This window comes from Hyaena hyaena, unplaced genomic scaffold (genome assembly GCF_003009895.1).
Source record: "Hyaena hyaena isolate Hyena2069 unplaced genomic scaffold, ASM300989v1 scaffold_548, whole genome shotgun sequence".
NCBI classification, from domain to species: Eukaryota; Metazoa; Chordata; class Mammalia; order Carnivora; family Hyaenidae; genus Hyaena; species Hyaena hyaena.
Genome location: NW_024081181.1, coordinates 1,076,546 through 1,094,183, shown reverse-complemented (window position 1 = coordinate 1,094,183; position 17,638 = coordinate 1,076,546). Strand labels below are relative to the sequence as shown.

General features: G+C 45.4%; 1 protein-coding gene and 1 non-coding gene across 2 annotated transcripts in view; both read left to right on the top strand.

The window, feature by feature from the left end:
• Positions 1–17,638, top strand: part of PTPRN2 (protein tyrosine phosphatase receptor type N2) — a 754,508-nt gene that overhangs the window by 878 nt on the left and 735,992 nt on the right. The window lies entirely within an intron of this gene.
• Positions 5,833–5,917, top strand: TRNAQ-UUG. Its single transcript has one exon. It is a non-coding gene; the product is annotated as a tRNA-Gln (tRNA).

Genomic DNA, 17,638 nt, shown 5'->3' with positions numbered 1-17,638 from the left:
GGGGGGGGGGGGGGGGGGGGGGGGTGGGGGGCTTCCGGGTGTGTGAGGGGACGGGCGTGGGGGGGCTTCCGGGTGAGGGGGGTCTTCTCAGCGAGTGACGGGGGCAGAGAGGAGGTTTGTCGGCTCCTGAGGGGGGAGGGGCTCCTCGATGAGTGCGGGGGCGGGGGTCGGGGCGCGGTGTGCGGGGAGCTCACTTGGAGGAGCTCGAGGCCTCGCGGGGTCCCTGCTCTGCCTCGGGTGCCTCCCTGTCCTCACTGCAGTGCCAGGCGGGATTCGCGCCCTGCCTCAGTTTCCTCCCCGGCGCCCCTCCCCCCCAGGACTCCCGCCTCGGGCGGCCCCCGGCGAGGGTGCGCCCCGCGCGTGCGTGCGCGCGTGCGGCTGCCGGGCCGGGGGCGGCGGGGAGGGGCGGCGCGGCGGGGGTCCTCCGCCCGCACGCGCTCGGACTCCCGCCTGCGCGGTCAGCGCGTGAACCCCGCTGGCAGCCGCCTCCCGGGCGGACGGACATTTTCCTTCCGCCGCGACAGAGGCGTGAGCCCGGGGTCCGCTTCCGTGCAGATCGCCTTTTTACCGTTTTCACCCGGCGAACGTGCCGGGCCCCGCGCCCCCTCCGCGCCCCCTCCGCGCCAGTCCTTCCGTGGAGCAGACGCACCTTGAAGCCTGAAGGCCGCGATAGCCGAGCGCAGTGTGGGTGGTTGCTAGGTGTCCGAAGGGAGGGCAGAAACCGGTCCTGGCGGCTCAGAGGGACCGCGTGGCCGCCTGGCCTCCTGCCCTCCTGGGCTGGCCCTTCGGGGCCCCCGAACAAAGAGGCGGCACAGAGAGATCAGTCTCCCCAGATTCCTGGCTAATGTAGGCCGCGGTCCAGTTAGAGGGACTGCCGGTGATATGAAGGGGGGTCCTCGCCCCTGGGGTGGCGGGGTGTGTCGGGTCCCCACATCCCGGGGTGCTGCTACCAGAGTCACCGCGGCACCCGCAGGGACAGGTTTGGGAAGGCTTGGGGCCGGCCCACTCTGCCAGGATGGCCAGGACCCTGCCTCAAGCCAGTGATGAGGGTTGAGCGGTGGACCCATCCTCAGCCCTGGCACCTCCAGTGAGAGCTGTTTGCTCGCCTGGCACACATGTATACATACACGCCGGTCAGGGGGACCCGGGGTCAGCCCGTGTTGTTCTAGGGAAGGCATTGTCTGTTGGGTGAGCGGAAGGCTGGTCCTTGCTTGAGTAAGCTCTTTCCTTTAGAATTGCCGGTTCATAGCATTTTGCCTAAATCACAGAAGGGAGAAGTGGCTGAGAGGGAGCAAAGGAAAACCCAAAGGAAGAAAGAAAATCGCCAAACTGTACTGGACAATACTGCCTGACAAAGCAATGATATTTTACCTTTGACTCATATTAAAAACGGGTGCCTCATTTCTTCTCTGTTTACTCTGTGCCCTCTGGATAGTCTTTATGTGGAACATTACGGCCCAGACCTCACTGAGACTGTCTCAAGGATTGGGGGTGCATTAACCTGGAACTTGCCCACAGTGTATATAGATAAGAAGATGTGAGTGTGGTCTTATTTTGGAGCCCAACCTGATACAGCATGTCGCCTGGTCTACCTATGTAAGTTCCCTACGTCCCCCCCACTTCCCTGCCGGCCTTCTGTCCCTACCCTGTCCTCCAGAATGCTGCTGCCACATTCTCAGAACTCGAGTACTCAGTCTTCAGAAAGTGCAGGGAGAACACGGTCACTTATGAAAGGTATATATATGCTGCCATCTTTCTTTTTCTCAACCATTTGGATCTTTTTTTTTTTTTTTAAATATTTTTATTTATTTCCAGGAGAGAGAGAGAGAGAGACAGTGTGAGCAGGGGAGGGTCAGAGAGAGAGGGAGATACAGACTCTGAAATAGGCTCCAGGCTCTGAGCTGGCAGTCAGCACAGAGCCCGACGCGGGGCTCGAACCCACGAACTGCGAGATCATGACCTAAGCGAAAGTTGGACGCTTAACTGACTAAGCCACCCAGGCGCCCCATCAACCATTTGGATCTTGTTTGATAATGGTCACACTAAGTACATTGTTCCAAATAATGACGCACAATGAAAGATCACCTGAGACCTTAGTTTTGGCCCTGGCCATGTCACTTGTATTCTTTTAACTTATTTAGCTCAGATTGAGGCTTAAAGAACACAGTTCTAGGAGATCAGAGTTTTTGCTCCTTGCTAGCATCACAAAGTTGTAGGTTAGAATGACTCTGATACCACCAAGACTTGAGACCAGTTCTTTCTGAATAGACTGCCTTGACTTGAGCCGGATTGACTTGTTCAGATTTAGGCAGTGAAGGAGTTCGTAATGAAAACTAGGGTCAACAAAAGTACTGGAATCTCCTTGTTCTGAGCCACATTCCATGAAACCACCGTATTTTCGCAACAGCTACTGGCAGCATCTCCATGGCGGTGGATGTCTCACCTTTCCCCTTCTTCAAGGGTACCCTTTCCCCCTTAATCACTTTAGCTTCCGGCCCTCTCTCTGCCTATTCTGTCCATGTCTTTCTGGTGCAAAAGGTTCCTTTATGACACATAGTTTCCCATTAATTTTGACGTTACTATCAGAGCTGAACAGGAAGGGAATGAACAGCTGAACAGGGATGGCACCCCCATCGGTGATATTATTCAACTTTGTTTCTAGTTAAAATACCTGCTGGGTCAGGCAGCTTTATCCAGGATAGTTCAGTGATTTTGTTTTCTTCATACAGTCCTGTCTTCGGATTTTCCTTTGCTTCTTCCCTTTACCTTTCTTTGTGATTTCAGGGCATCCTTTTGTTCACGTGCTAGTACTGTATGAATCTGATTTGATTGCAAGGTGTCTGTCTATAAGCTGTTCTTTAGTTACAGGGAGGCTAGTTTGTTAACCTGCTTGAATAGCCTCCACATTTAAGGGCAATCGTATAAAAGGCCCTTCTTTTGCTAAAGATCGAAGCATTTTACTTGCCAAAGGACAGTCAGCCTTTCATGCAGATTTGGCTTGGAGAGCGCAGGCCCACCCGCCAGTGCGCCCCGACGCAGGTATGTTCTCTTCTCCTGTTTTTGTCTCTTGATTTGCCCACACGTATTTTTCATTCACCCGTGAGCCCACATGGGACTGAGGAGAGAGCAGCCAGGAGCAGCAGTAGGGTTGCTTTGTGAACTAGATGGTGTGGCTGTTTATTTTTAAACCAAAGCATCCTTCCTGCCACAAAAGCACACATCCATCTTTGCTTCTTAGGGTCCGCAGCTCTTGATTTTGTTGGTACACAGTAACAAGCAGCCTGTCCCTCCCCTAGAGCAAAAACCCTGCTGCCTGCTCTGAGGCTGTGAGCCTTTCTTTGCCTGTCTCCTCCCCGGCTCTGGCTCCTTCAGCATCAGGTGCTGATGTCTCCACGCAGAAGGATTGGGGGCGCATGCAAACCCTGGGCTTCTGGGGAAGGGGGGGTGACAGTGGGCTCATCCACGAAATCAGATGTGTTGGGTGGAACTGTGGCGCTGCTGTCTCCTGTGTCCAGAGATGGCAGTTAAATGTGCCAGACTCAGAAGGAATGTGTGGGGAATAAAAGAGGTTTTTAGATGGCTTCCTTTCAGCACTAAGCTTAGTTCTGCTTTTCAGCATCCTGCAGCTCTTCTTTTAAAAGCTGATCTTTTGTACTTGGTTATCAACATCATCCTCGATGGTGCCCACCAAATAGGCGCAGGAGGTGTGCTGGGTTTTCCGTAGCCTGCTTTCCTCTGCCGTGGTGTTGGGGCCCGTTGCGGTTGTGTGCCAGGAATCTCGGTATGCCATGAAATGTGCAGACTCCTTGGGTTCCTGGCTTCCTGTGCGCAAGGGCAATAGCAGTGTGGCGAATCTGCAGTCAGGCTGAGATGTGCAGCCAGGACAGTGACCCAGGGTGATGTCTTGATGAGTTCTACGGTAGTCATTTTTTCTTTTACATGATAATTTCTGCATTTCTGAGTTTCTTCTGTTGTTGTTGTTCTTTTTTTTCTAAAATTTAAAAAATTTTTTACGTAGGCAGGCAGTATTACCTCATTTGTGAATGCAGCTATTCACCCCACTTACTTATTTTTTATTTTTAAAAGTGGGGAGTGTGGGTTGAGGAAGAGGGGAAGTTTGAAGGAGGGTGGGAGTTAACTGAGCTGTCCTTATACTTGATCTTACTAAGAAAGGTTTCTGTTCCCATGGTCTCTTGGAGCATTACTGTAGAATTACAAAATTCCTTATGAAAAGGTGTTTGTAATGAACGCTAACTATGACCCAAATTGAAAATAACCCTCTGGCTTTGAGAGGCATATATGTAAATGACTAGGTATGTGTAAATACTGCTGGTTTAAGGATTCTTGATGTGTGGAGAGGCAAACAAACCCACAGCCCTCCTCCCTCCCCCCCAAAAAACCCTTAAGAAATGGGCAGAAAGAATTTGAATCTAGATGTATCCCAGTAGATGCAGGCCCAGTGAGGCTCAGTTAACCAAGAACCTGTCTTATCTCTACTGACAAGATGTTCCATTTCTTGAGAAGGCAAACAGCTGAATTCACGGCTGATAACTCTCTGCTCCACATAAAAGCACCTGGCAGCTGTTTCCACATTAGTCTAAATTGACCTTCATGAATATGGACGCAGCTGGACTTATGTTTTTAATCTTGGTTGATAGGGGCCCAGAAAATCTAAGAAGCTGAAAATAATCAATGCACTTTTCTGCTGGCTGGAAACCATTTGTTGAGGGAAGCAGGAAGTTTTTTCCTTTAATTTGTGCTATCTCCAACAACTCTGCCCCAACCACTATTTAAATATCTAGGCAGGAAATGAAAAGGGGTGCGGTTCTCCTGGAAACACTTATGTTCATATGTTAAGTGACTTTTTTGTTTGTTAGTTGGCTTCTGGGCTGATAAGTGGATGACTCCCTGTAGGTGTCAGGCACTGAACCTTGGACTCTGAGGTGCTGATGTGTGAAACATCAGGGTCCTAGCTTTAAAATGGTCTTTGTGTATGTGATGTGAAGAAGTAAGGAAGCTCTTCTGCGTTTTGTGATGCTCACTTGTGTTAACTGTCCAGTGTGGAGGTGGATAACAGGGTGTTTTAGTTAAGTTTGTTTTCATCTGTTCCTTCCACTTCTACTGACTGTGGCTCAGAAAACACCAGGACACTCCCAGTATATGGGGCTAGAAGTGGTTTCTGGGAGGACAGTTCAACAGGCAGGAGGAGAATAGTCATAAAACAGATATGGGCACTTTCTCTTGATTAAAGTTAATTAAAAATTAATCATACAGTAAAATTGAGTTTTTTATTTTGGTACATCATTCTAGGTATAGATTCTAGGTAGGACAGGTGATAGAATAGTTCCTTCCCCTAAACATTGCCCTGTGCTCTCGCTTTGTAGTGATAGCCTACCCTCTCCCCTGAGGCCCTGGCAATTCCTGGAAGCCTCTGCAGGTGGGTACATGAACTCCCCAATAGGTGAGCATTTATATCTCCATTTCACAAATGGAAAGACTGAGGCTTTGAGTGCTTAAGAAGAGTACTCTAAGATAGTCAGTGCTGGGATTGGGGCCTAGGTCTCTGGCTTTCAGAGTCTCCTTTTCTTTCCAGCGGGTGACCCCAGGATGGGGCAGGGATAACTCTGTAGGATACAGGTCCCCACAGAAGGAATCCGTGCACTGTTAGAACACATCTCTGCACCTCCACAGGAACAGGGATGCCTTCCTCTTACTACTACAGGGACAGAAGTGATTTTCACTTGTCAGCTTGCCTTTCCCTAAGGATCTTCAGAACCTCTAGGCTCCATGGGCCTGTACCAGAGAGAATTTGAAAATGCTCTTTGGTGGGGCGCCTGGGTGGCTCAGTTGGTTAAGCGTCTGACTTTGGCTCAGGTCATGATCTCATGGCACGTGGGTTCGAGCCCCGCGTCAGGCTCTGTGCTGACAGCTCAGAGCCTGGAGCCTGCTTCAGATTCTGTGTCTCCCTCTTTCTCTCTGCCCCTCTTCTGCTCATGCTCTGTCCCTCTCTGTCTCCCAATAATAAATGTTAAAAAAAAGAGAGAAGGAAAAAAAGGAAAATGCTCTTTGGTCTGTGGCAGGGGGTGTTGATTTTCTGAGTTGAGTTTTGTTCTGGGTCTCAGGTTCAGTTATTTGGTTAGCCTGTCAGAGTGAATCTTGATGTTTGGAAATGGATAACTTGCTTTTGGACACCTTTAGCTTTCCCTCATGGCAGGAATGCAGATGCCACTATAGAATTCATGGCTTACTGTGTTCATAAACACTCTGTTCAGAATGCTTTTGTGCTCCCATTAGATTTTTAATTTTTTAAATTAATTAATTTTTTAAAAAAGTCAGGATCTCCAAGGTTTCAAGGCAAATCATTGACTTTTTAATTTATTTATTTGTTTTTGAGAGAGAGAGAGAGAGCATGAGGAAGGGAGGGTCCGAGAGAAAGGGAGACACAGAATCTGAAGACAGGCTCCAGGCTCTGAGCTGTCAGCACAGAGCCCGACGCGGGGCTCAAACCCACGAATCAAGAGATCATGACCTGAGCCGAAGTCAGACACTTAACTGACTGAGCCATCCAGGCGCCCCTCCCATTAGATTTTTTAAATGTGGTAATATAAACATCAAAGAAGCTAGCTCTCATTTCAGACCTGTTAGAAGAAAAAGCCCACTTCAGAGTAAGGGATGAAGGAAGGATTTCTCTCATAAGAAAATTTCAAGAGTAGCTTTGGTCCAAGCTTGACATTTAGAGTGGCAAACAAGCAAAGGGATGGCTTGTTCTAGTCACTTCTTATTTTCTAAGGCATTTGGTAGAGGAAAGAATGAAAGTTCCTCTCACATGACATGGGCATTCTGTGTCACTGTGTGTTCTGAAGGTCCGTTTTGGCTTCTGATGCAATGTCCTACATACAGTACAAAAGATGTTTGGAAATGGTTTGTTTGGTGGAAGGAATTTTCAGAAGAAAGGCTGACCTGATTTCCAAAGGGAAAAGGACTTTATATTAATGGCGCAAGTCGGTTTTGATTCCAACGGCAAAATATAGTCAACTTGTAAATGGACACTGCAGCCAATAAAATTGGCCACGAAGGCTGATGCTTTTTCCATTTGGAGTTGTGGCTTTAATCCAGTTCAAAGCAGTAATTAACCTGTTGTAGGGCTTGAAGCCAATTCAGTGCTTTGTATATTCTGTGAAATAGCTGGTATTTTAATGGCCGCAGACGAGGCATAGCAGCGAAAGCTTGATTTCTCAGTGGTGGGCTGGGACTCAGTGGTGGGCTGGGAATGGGGAACTGGGTGAGGGGACAGCGTGGGCTGCCATCTACCCACCCTCCCACTTCGAGGCGTGTTCCATCCTGCAGAGGCATGTCTGCTTTCACCAAAATATACTTCAGGACTTCTTGAATCTTTTTCTGTGCTTTTGCCTGAAAATAGGTCTAGATTTAGGTCACCGATCTTCCATCTGATTTAAGTGTTGTCAATGGGCAGCACACAGTTGAGATTATAAGCCTTTGTGGGAAGTTCTAGGGTCAGTCCTGAGGGGTGGATGTCCATCCTTGTGATGAAGCCTTCCCATGCGCTCTACCGGCTTCACCAGGGTGTTGTGGTCCTTGATTCCATGAAATAATAATCACGGAATGAAAACAGATACTGTAGGTGATTTCTGAAGGCATGGCAGGGAATGAGTGGATGTGGGCCCAGAACACAAATTAGAAGACAAAAGACACTGTTTCCGTGCAGCCCACTGACAGACTGAGAGACTGCCTTCTCTTCCCAATCATGTAATCTCCAGTGTTTGCACTTGTCCTCGTATTAGAAGTCAAGGAAAATGGAAGGACTTTACCTGTAATCTCTGAATTTAAACCATGAGCAAGTACCAAATTCTTCATGTTTTTGAGAGGATTATATGGGGTGGTGGAGAGTCCGTGGTAATGGTAGTCGTGGTTGTTCCTGTTCCTGGAAGCTCCATGTTTTCCCAGTTATTGTGGGAATTTGGTGGCCAGATAGGGTGGAATAGTGTTATTATTGAAAATATTACTATTTTAGTGAGTCCAAGTCTCAGACAAATTGACTATTGAGATTTTCGCAAAAACATTACCATTACATTTTAAATAGTAATATCATTCATGTTTTTTGATAAGCATATTTAAAAATAGTCATACATAATTAGGATGCAGACCTAATTATGTTGTAATGAGAATAATTAATGGTGAGAGCACCCTCTGGATTTATTTCACTTCATCCCCTCAAAGAGATTAAAGCCCTTGAATAAAGAAATCGGGCTTAAAAATAGTTGTACATTTGTTCCATGTTTGAGTGGAAAGTAAAATAAAAAGAGATAGGACATACCCTTTTTCAGATACACTAAACATTTTCTTTTGAAGTATTATGTAATATTTGATAAATGCAAAAATCAGAGCACTTTTTTGTGTACTTGACGTGTCTGGGTTGCACTGTTTTTAGATGTCTGGATTTCTTTCTTGTCACGGAGGCATAAAAAATATCCGATGATAGAGGCCAAAGGACACACATACTCTGTGAAAGTGTTGAGGATCACACACAGCACTGGCTGCACCGGGGACCCAACAGTGCTGTGCCCGTCTGTCTTCCACAGCCGGCCATAGAAGACAGCACAGCACTGTGCGGGAGTGACACAGAGAGCACCCTCTGCACCCCGAGTGAGGGCTGAGTGAGGGAAACGTTCTCTTAATTTCCAGGCAGGACTCCCGAGTCCACCACTTTCCATGCCGTTCCCCTGAGGACTTGGCGGTGTGAGCACGTGCTGGACAACTGTGCTCTTTCAGAAAAGAATGTAGTAGCCATGACGGTAGCATCAGTGGGTGGGTAACTGCCTCCAGGAGGTCTGACTTCGTTAGTATCTTTCGCTGTGGGTCTGCGCTCAGACTTTCCGATTTGGGGCTCAGGGTGTGTGGGCTTGACAAGACCAAGTCCCCTGCTGCAGGGACGGGGTGGAGACCTGCAGACCCTGCTTTATTGGTGTGCAGCTGTCACTATAGCTTGTCCTTTTCTGCTTGTCACTGTGCCTCTGTGGGCCACTCTCCTGCTCTCCCAAAGCTTGGTCACTCTGTGGCCCGTTGCTGGCCTTCGGAGCTGCCGTGCGGGGTTCCTGCAGTGGTTCTTGTGGCTCAGTGTTTGGTTGGCCTGTGGGAATGGCAGAGAGAGAGGGGCCGCCCAGTGGGATGAGTGTGTTAGAATCCTGTGCACTCTTTGACGTGCCTGGGGCTGTGTCCTATGCCTCAGGGAATATCTGTGGGCTTGGATCTATGCCTCATTCCATACTTTCCCCATAGTTCACCCCTCTCTTGCCAGCAACCTCTCTCTCTCTCTCTCTTTTTTTTTTTTTTTTACAAATAGTTTATTGTCAAGTTGGTTTCCATATAACACCCAGTGCTCATCCCCACAAGTGCCCTCCTCCGTGCCCATCNTCCACATAACACTCAGTGCTCATCCCCACAAGTGCCCTCCTCCATGCCCATCACCCCCCTTCCCCTCCCCCCCATCTTCCCTCAGTTTCTTCTTGGCATTCAAGAGTCTCTCATGGTTTGCTTCCCTCCCTCTCCCCACTATTTCCCCCCCTTCTTCTCCTCCACGGTCCTCCATTAAGTTCCTCCTAATCCTCCTATACGTGCAAACATATGGTATCTGCCCTTCTCTGCCTGACTTATTTCGCTCAGCATAACACCCTCAAGGTCCATCCACGTTGCTACACATGGCCAGATGTCATCCTTTCTCATTGCTGTGTAGCATTCCATCGTATAGATAAACCACATCTTCTTGATCCATTCGTCTGTTGATGGACACTTAGGCTCTTTCCATGGTTTAGCTATTGTGGAGAGTGCTGCTGTGAACATTGAGGTGCATGTGCTTCTATGCCTCAGCACTCCTGTGTCCCTTGGGTAAATTCCTAGCAGTCCAGCAACCACTCTCTTAAAGAGGAAAAGACAAGACACACTCTCCCCTTGCTGTTTCAGTTTTTGTGGGGTTCCCTGGGTTCTGCACACCCCTGGACTGTGGGATGGTGGGGAGGGGTAGGATCTGAGCCATGTGTGCCTTCCACCTTGCCCTAGCTGTTTCTGTCTTGACCACCGACTTTATGCCCAGGTGTAAGGGATGGTGGTGCTCTTGTGTTTTGTTGCTCTTGGTTAATTTCTGTTATTGTGTGGCTCATGTCTGTAGCACGTCACTCCCCAGAAAAAACCTGGCAGAGGTATCTGTGGAATGGGGTAAGCAAAAGTGCCAGTACACAGCGTGGCAGGCAGGGGAGGCAGGGCATTCCCAGTTGAAGCCCTCTTGATGTGGGGGGCATACTCTGGGGCTTGCCCAGCAAGAACCTCCATGTTCTGAGCCCCTAGTATCTATTAATATCTATTTCTTTTCTTGTGGCCTGGAATATGCTTTAAAAAAAGGCTTTGTAGCACAGTTGAATTGGAATAGAGAAACTATGATGTCAAAAGCAAAACTGTGCAGAGACTTTCATTTCTTGCAGAACCACGTTTGGGCTGAAATGCCTCTTCTGGCAGGAGCCTGGCATGGTCCTTGGGCACAATGGACCTGCCGGTTACTCCACATGTTCACTGAGCACCTCTCCTTATGAGTGACCACACCAGGCCTTGGGTCTCCTCTTAGCTTATGTCTTGTTTGGAGCAAGAAGCAAGTACTTCAAGAGGGCACATTAAGTGTGGATGTTGAAAACCCAGAGAATACCCTTTATAAAAAATTTAATATATTTTATTAACATTTTTGTAATGTTTATTTTTGAGAGAGAGAGAGAGAGAGAGAGAGAGACAGACAGACAGACAGACAGAGCATGAGCAGGGGAGGGGCAGAGAGAGACAGAGGAAAACACAGAATCTGAAGCAGGCTCCAGGCTCTGAGCTGTGAACATAGGGTCTAATGTGAGGCTTGAACTCATGAACTAAGAGATCATGACCTGAGCCAACATTGGTGATGCTTAACCGACTGAGTTGCCCAGGCACCCCAATTTTTTTTATTATTTATTATTTTTAATGTTTATTTGTTTTTGAGAGAGAGAGAGGCACAGAGAGTGTGTGGGAGGGGCAGAGAGAGACAGGGAGACACAGAATTTTAAACAGGCTCCAGGCTCTGAGCTGTCAGCACAGACCCTGACACAGGGCTTGAACTCGGGAATGGTAAGATCATGACCTTGGCCTAAGATGGACACTTAACTGACGGAGCCACCCAGGTGCCCCTATATTATTTATTTATTTATTTTTAAATTTATATCCAAGTTACTTGGCATATAGTGCAACAATGATTTCAAGAGTAGATTCCTTCATGCCCCTTACGCATCTAGCCCATCCCCCCCCACAACCCCTCCAGTAACTCTCGTTTGTTCTCCATATTTAAGAGTTTCTTATGTTTTTGTCCCCTTCCCTGTTTTTATATTAGTTTTTCTTTCCTTCCCTTATGTTCATCTGTTTTGTATCTTAAAGTCCTCATATGATTGAAATCATATGATATTTGTCTTTTTTTGACTGGCTTATTTTGCTGAGCATGATACCCTCTAGTTCCATTCATGTAGCTGCAAATGCCAAGATTTAATTCTTTTTGATTGCCGAGTAATACTCCATTATATATTTGTACCACATCTTCTTTATCCGTTCATCTATCGATGGACATTTGGGCTCTTTCCATACTTTGCCTATTGTTGATAGTGCTGCTATACACATTGGGGTGCATGCGTCCCTTGGAAATAGCACACCTGTATCCCTTGGATAAATACCTAGCAGTGCAATTGCTGGGCCGTAGGGTAGTTCTATTTGTCATTTTTTGAGGAATCTCCACACTGGTTTCCAGAGTGGCCGCACCAGTTTGCATTCCCACCAGCACAAAAGAGTTCCTCTTTCTCCACATCGTCGCCAACATCTGTTGTGGCCTGAGTTGTTGATGTTGGCCATTCTGACAGGTGTGAGGTGGTATCTCATTGTGGTTTTCATTTGTATTTCCCTGATGATGAGTGATGTTCAGCATCATTTCATGGTCTGTTGGCCATCTGGATGCCTTCTTTGGAGAAGTGTCTGTTCATGTCTTTAGCCCATTTCTCCACTGGGTCTTATTTGTTTCTTGAGTCTTGAGTTTGATAAGTTCATCATAGATTTTGGATGCTAACCCTTTACCTGATATGTCATTTGCAAATATCTTCTTCCATTCTGTCGGTTGCCTTTTAGTTTTGCTGATTGTTTCCTTTGCTGTACAGAAGCTTTTTATTTTGATGAGGTCCCAAAAGTTCATGTCTGCTTTTGTTTCCCTTGCCTCTGGAGATGAGTTGAGTAAGAAGTTGCTGCGGCTGAGGTCAAAGAGGTTCTTGCCTGCTTTCTCCTCGAGGATTTTGATGGCTTCCTGTCTTACATTATGTCTTTCATCCATTTTTAGTTTATTTTTGTGTATGGTGTAAGAAAGTGATTTAGGTTCATTTTTCTTCATGTCGCTGTCTAGTTTTCCCAGCACCATTTGCAGAAGAGACTGTCTGGTGCTGGATTTTATTCCACTGAATATTCTTTCCTGCTTTGTCAAAGATGAGTTGGCCATCCGTTTGTGGGTCCAGTTCTGGGTTCTCTATTCTTTTCCATTGATCTGAGCGTCTGTTCTTGTGCCAGTACCATACTGTCTTGATGATTACAGCGCTGTAATACGTCTTGAAGTCTGAAATTGTGATGTGTCCAGCTTTGATTTTCTTTTTCAAGATTGCTTTGGCTATTCGGGGTCTTTTCTGGTTCCATACAAATTTTAGGATTGTTTGTTCTAGCTCTGTGAAGAATGCTGGTGTTATTTTGATAGGGATTGGCTAGGTGCCCTATCAAAGATACACCCGACATGGCGCTTGAACTCACCAACCCTGAGATCAAGAGTTGCACTGACTGAGCCAGCCAAGTGTCCCGAAAATACTCTTTTACACACATTTTTCGTTGGTTGGAGTCTAAACAGAGGGAAGCATTTTGACCACTTGAATAAAGAAACCTATTTTAAATGGAAAAATTATTTTTCAAAATAAAGATTAGTTTTCTAGTTTAGTTCTCCAAGAAGTGAGATATAATTTTCTAATTTCTGTGAAGATTTTTAATGATTGTCATCTCTTAATGTGTAGTGAAGGTCAGTTTTAATTTACTATTATCATAGAGGATGTGGGTGCATACATGCAGGTCAAGTAACTGGAAATGTATAAATTACATTGCTGGTGTGCTGAAAACTGTTTTATGGAATTCATGTATGGAAAGCAAATGTCTAGGAGTATGGACCAAGACGGTGTCAAAAGAACAGTCTGGGAGTGAATAATTATTAGTAAAAAGTATGAGAAGTGTACAAGAGACAAAAAGAGTACTGAACGTTAGCAGTGAAATTAGATTTTGCTTGGTTATATGTATTTTGTCTCTGAGAAGTAAAATGTAGTTCTGAAAGAACATCTTGATTTAGTGCTATTCTGAGAAAATAAAAATGTGCAATCAAGCTGAAAATTTGGATATTTATATAGATATGCCTGTTCCCATTTCTCAAAGGTTTTGAGGGATTGAAATATAGATGTTAAACCCATTTTAGGACAGTATCAGTACATTAATGAAGAAGTCTATTAGTGATGTTAAAAAATGATATTTTGGGGGAAGCCTGGGTGGCTCAGTTGGTTGAACGTCCAACTTCAGCTCAGGTCATGATCTCACGGTTCATGGGTCTGAGCCCCGCGATGGGTCTGTGCTGACAGCTCAGAGCCTGGAGCTGCTTCAGATTCTGTGTCTTCCTCTGTCTGCCTCTCCCCCGCTCATGCTTGCGCTGTCTCTCTCTCTCTCAGAAGTAAATAAGTAAACATTAAAATTGTTTTTAAAAAGTGATATTTTTAGTCTAAATATACTGCTGAGGAATATGTAGCATTTGTTTCATTATTACATGTTTTTCATAGGAACTCTGAAAGAACATCAGATATCTAGGGTGAATTTATTTTTTATTTATTTTTTTAATAGTTTCTTGTCAAGTTGGTTTCCATATAACACCCAGTGCTCATCCCCACAAGTGCCCTCCTCCGTGCCCATCACCCCCCTTCATCTCCCTCCAACCCCCATCAGTCCTCAGTTTGTTCTCAGCGTTCAATATGTGTAAACATATGGTATTTGTCCTTCTCTGCCTGACTTATTTCGCTCAGCATAACACCCTCAAGGTCCATCCATGTTGCTACACAGGCCAGATTTCATTCTTCCTCATTGCCATGTAGTATTCCATTGTATAGATAAACCACATTTTCTTGATGCATTCGTTCATTGATGGGCACTTATGCTCTTTCCATGTTTTGGCTATTGTTGAGAGTGCTGCTCTGAACATTGGGGTACATGTACCCCTATGCGTCAGCACTCCTGTATTATCTAGGGTGAATTTAAAGTCAAGTACTATGACAAAAAAAATGTTCCAGTCTGTTAGAGGCGATCTTACATAAAATAACATGTCTCACAAAGACTGTAATTAAATGGGTACAAATTCCAAAATCAAACCTTATTTTGAAAGATTTTATCCAGGTCTGGATATATTGTTATGTTTATGTAGTAGTTCCTCCAGAATATCAAAATATGCTGCTTTGCTGTGTGAAATAAGTGAAGAATGGGAGGAGGAATATACTCTCAGAAGAAAGGGCAAAGGGGTTGTTTTAACTTGCAGCCTGGTGAAGAAGCAGGTGATTGGTTCCTTCATGTAACCCAGTCGTTCTCAACTGTGGCCTCAACTGTGTTTTGGTTGACGCAGCTTGGTAGGAGGTATGCCACGGGCCCTAGAGAGTGCAGGTAGGGATGCTGCTGACAGTGTTGCGGTGCACAGGATGCCCCCACCCCAGGACCCCAGAGAAACAAAGAATTGGTCCTAATGCCAGCCATGCTGAGCCTGAGAAGACCTGATGTAGATGGAGAGTCTTGGGAGGAAGCCACTGGTCATGTGCTTACGCATGGGAGAGGAGGAGATCGGCTTAAATATGGCAGAACAGAGTGTCATAGAAAGAAGTCTTGCCCTCCTTCAAGCCCTCCAGTTCAGGCAGTTACCACCAGGAATATCTGATCCTGTCAGTCTTCCATTTGAAACCTCCCTAAACCTTGTGGATGAGGCCCATGCCCCCCACTTCATACCTCTCCATGCTGCAAATGCTCTCTTCTCCACCTCTGCACAGAGGTGTATATATATGTACATACACAAATTTTCAAGTTATACATATACTCTGCTGAAATAAAGCTTATTATAAAATAAATTAAAAAATAAATTTAAAAGAATGATGTAGTAGTAATCATTTAAGTAATCATTAAAATATTGTTGCAGGTACAAAAACTTTTCTGTACTCACCAAAATTATTATTAATAATGTTTCAGATGCTTGGTTTTTATTTATTTATTTTTTTAATGTTTTATTTCTAAGAAAGAGAGAGACAGTGTGATCAGGAGAGGGGCAGAGAGAGAGGGAGACACAGAATCTGAAACAGGCTCCAGGCTCTGAGCTGTCAGCACAGAGGCCAACGTGGGGCTCGAACCCACTAACCGTGAGATCATGACCTGAGCCGAAGTCGGACGCTTAACTGACTGAATCACCCAGGCGCCCCTTGGTTTTTATTTTTAAATTTTACTTATTTATTTTTATTTTAGAGAGAGAGAGAGAATGTGTGTGTTGGGGGGCAGAGGGAGAGAGAGAATCTCAGGCAGGCTCCGTGCTTAGCAGAGAGCCTGAAATGGGGCTCAATCCCACGACCCTGGGATCATGACCTGAGCTGAAGTCAAGAGTAGAAAGCTTAACCAACTGAGCCACCCAGGTGTCTCCAGATGCTTAGTTTGTAAATGTCTTTAACCTTGATGGCTTCAGGCTGTTATTATCTACTATCTCAAGACACAATATGCAATTAGAACAGTGTCCACTGTTGACGAGAATATATATAAATCCATATTTAGAAAAGTTTAAAGAACAAGTTACAATCTTTTTAGCTGCCTTCTTGTTGGGTCTAATTAAATTGCTATGCCTTTGACTTCAGAAGGTGTCTGAAGGACTGTTTCCACGAGGAAACGTATCAGCACTCCACCCTCATTTTCTGTGTTTGTGTGGTCATTATCAATGCATGATTTCTTTGTGAGAACCCTTCAAATATCTGGTTCATATTATGTTGTTTAAAATGGGCCATCTAGTCCATAAATCACATCACTAGGCCCAATGCATTGCAGAGAGCTGCAGTTCATCATGAGAACCAGTGGCAGGTGGTTCACCCTCCTTCACCAAAACTCATGGGGCTGTTTGCCATCTCTTGAGGCTGCAGAATTAGCCCATTTATCAAATATACTTAGTTGTAAATCAGTATCAGTGTGGGCACATATCCCAGTATATATACTCAGTAATTTTTGCTGAAAAAATAAAAACAATTACAGACTTTTAGAGCTGGAAAAGGTTCTCTGGTCCGGTTTCAACAGTTTATAAATACAATATAATCTTACTTTGAAAATTTCTTGATGGTATCTGGCCTCTTCAGCACTGAAAGCTGATGTTTTCTGCATTTCTAGGGTACATATTCCCTTTCTCATCCCCTAGCCCATTTCTTGGTCCTCAGCATAAAATGTTAGTGAAATACAAAGGAATATCAGTGATCAGTTGAAGTATCTGTACCAGGAACAGTTATTCATTCCTGTCAGGTAATTTTTATAAAAGTAAGGTGAGGGCAGAAAGTAAATTTCTGTGTTTGTTATAAGTATCAGATTTTCTTGCTACTGTTCATCATGTGTCACTCTAAAATCTAAATTCTCACCCTAAGAACATTTCCAAGTGAGTTAATGATAATTCTTCAGCCTAGACAGTGTCAGGGAGTGAGATTTACTTATTCAGTTGGAATAAAATGTAGATTGTTCAGAACATACAAATTCGTATTTGCACGCTTACTGTACTGGCAACTATCGGCTGAATGACCTGTAGCAAACTCTAATTTTCATTTAGAAGCTGTTGTTTCAATATGAGCTTCACCTATGCTGGATAAAGCCATTTCAATGCCAAAGATCCTGGATAGAGTTCTTTGTCCAGTGGTGGTGGACTCAGTCATTTGACTAACCCACTGAGAACACAAGAGAATCTGGACAAAAAGTAGGAATATAAGAAGGATCAGAGCGAAGAGTTGGGAGTTGAGATCCAAGAGTGGAAAGATCAGAGAGTCAGCCAGTTTTGGGGAGGGACTGTAGGGGGTCCTTGGTGTGCCTCCCACATCAGAATTGGGACCCCAGGAGGCTGCACACTAGGAGAAATGGTTCAACAGAGACGGGCAGCCCTCCTTGCAGGGACAGAGACCCAGCTGTGAGTCATCTCAGCTTCTGGTTGGATAGGCTGTTGGGGGTTCTTGGTTTCTTAACCACCAGAGAGAAGGAAGAGCCAGTTTTCTTTGGAGGAAGGTGGCATCATTAGAAGTTTGGGATAGCTCCATAGTTCCTCACATTGATGCCCAGAAGCAAACAAAATGACATTTTGAGGGAAATTCAGACATTTATCCTTTGTCTGGTTTCTTTATTCTCGCTATGAGTAAAGAGTACCAGTTTCCCCACTGAACTATAAAGTTAAGCAAGTAGGGAAACCTTTGGTCAGTACCATGGATTGAGTACCTGCTATGCACCATGGACTATACCGGGCACT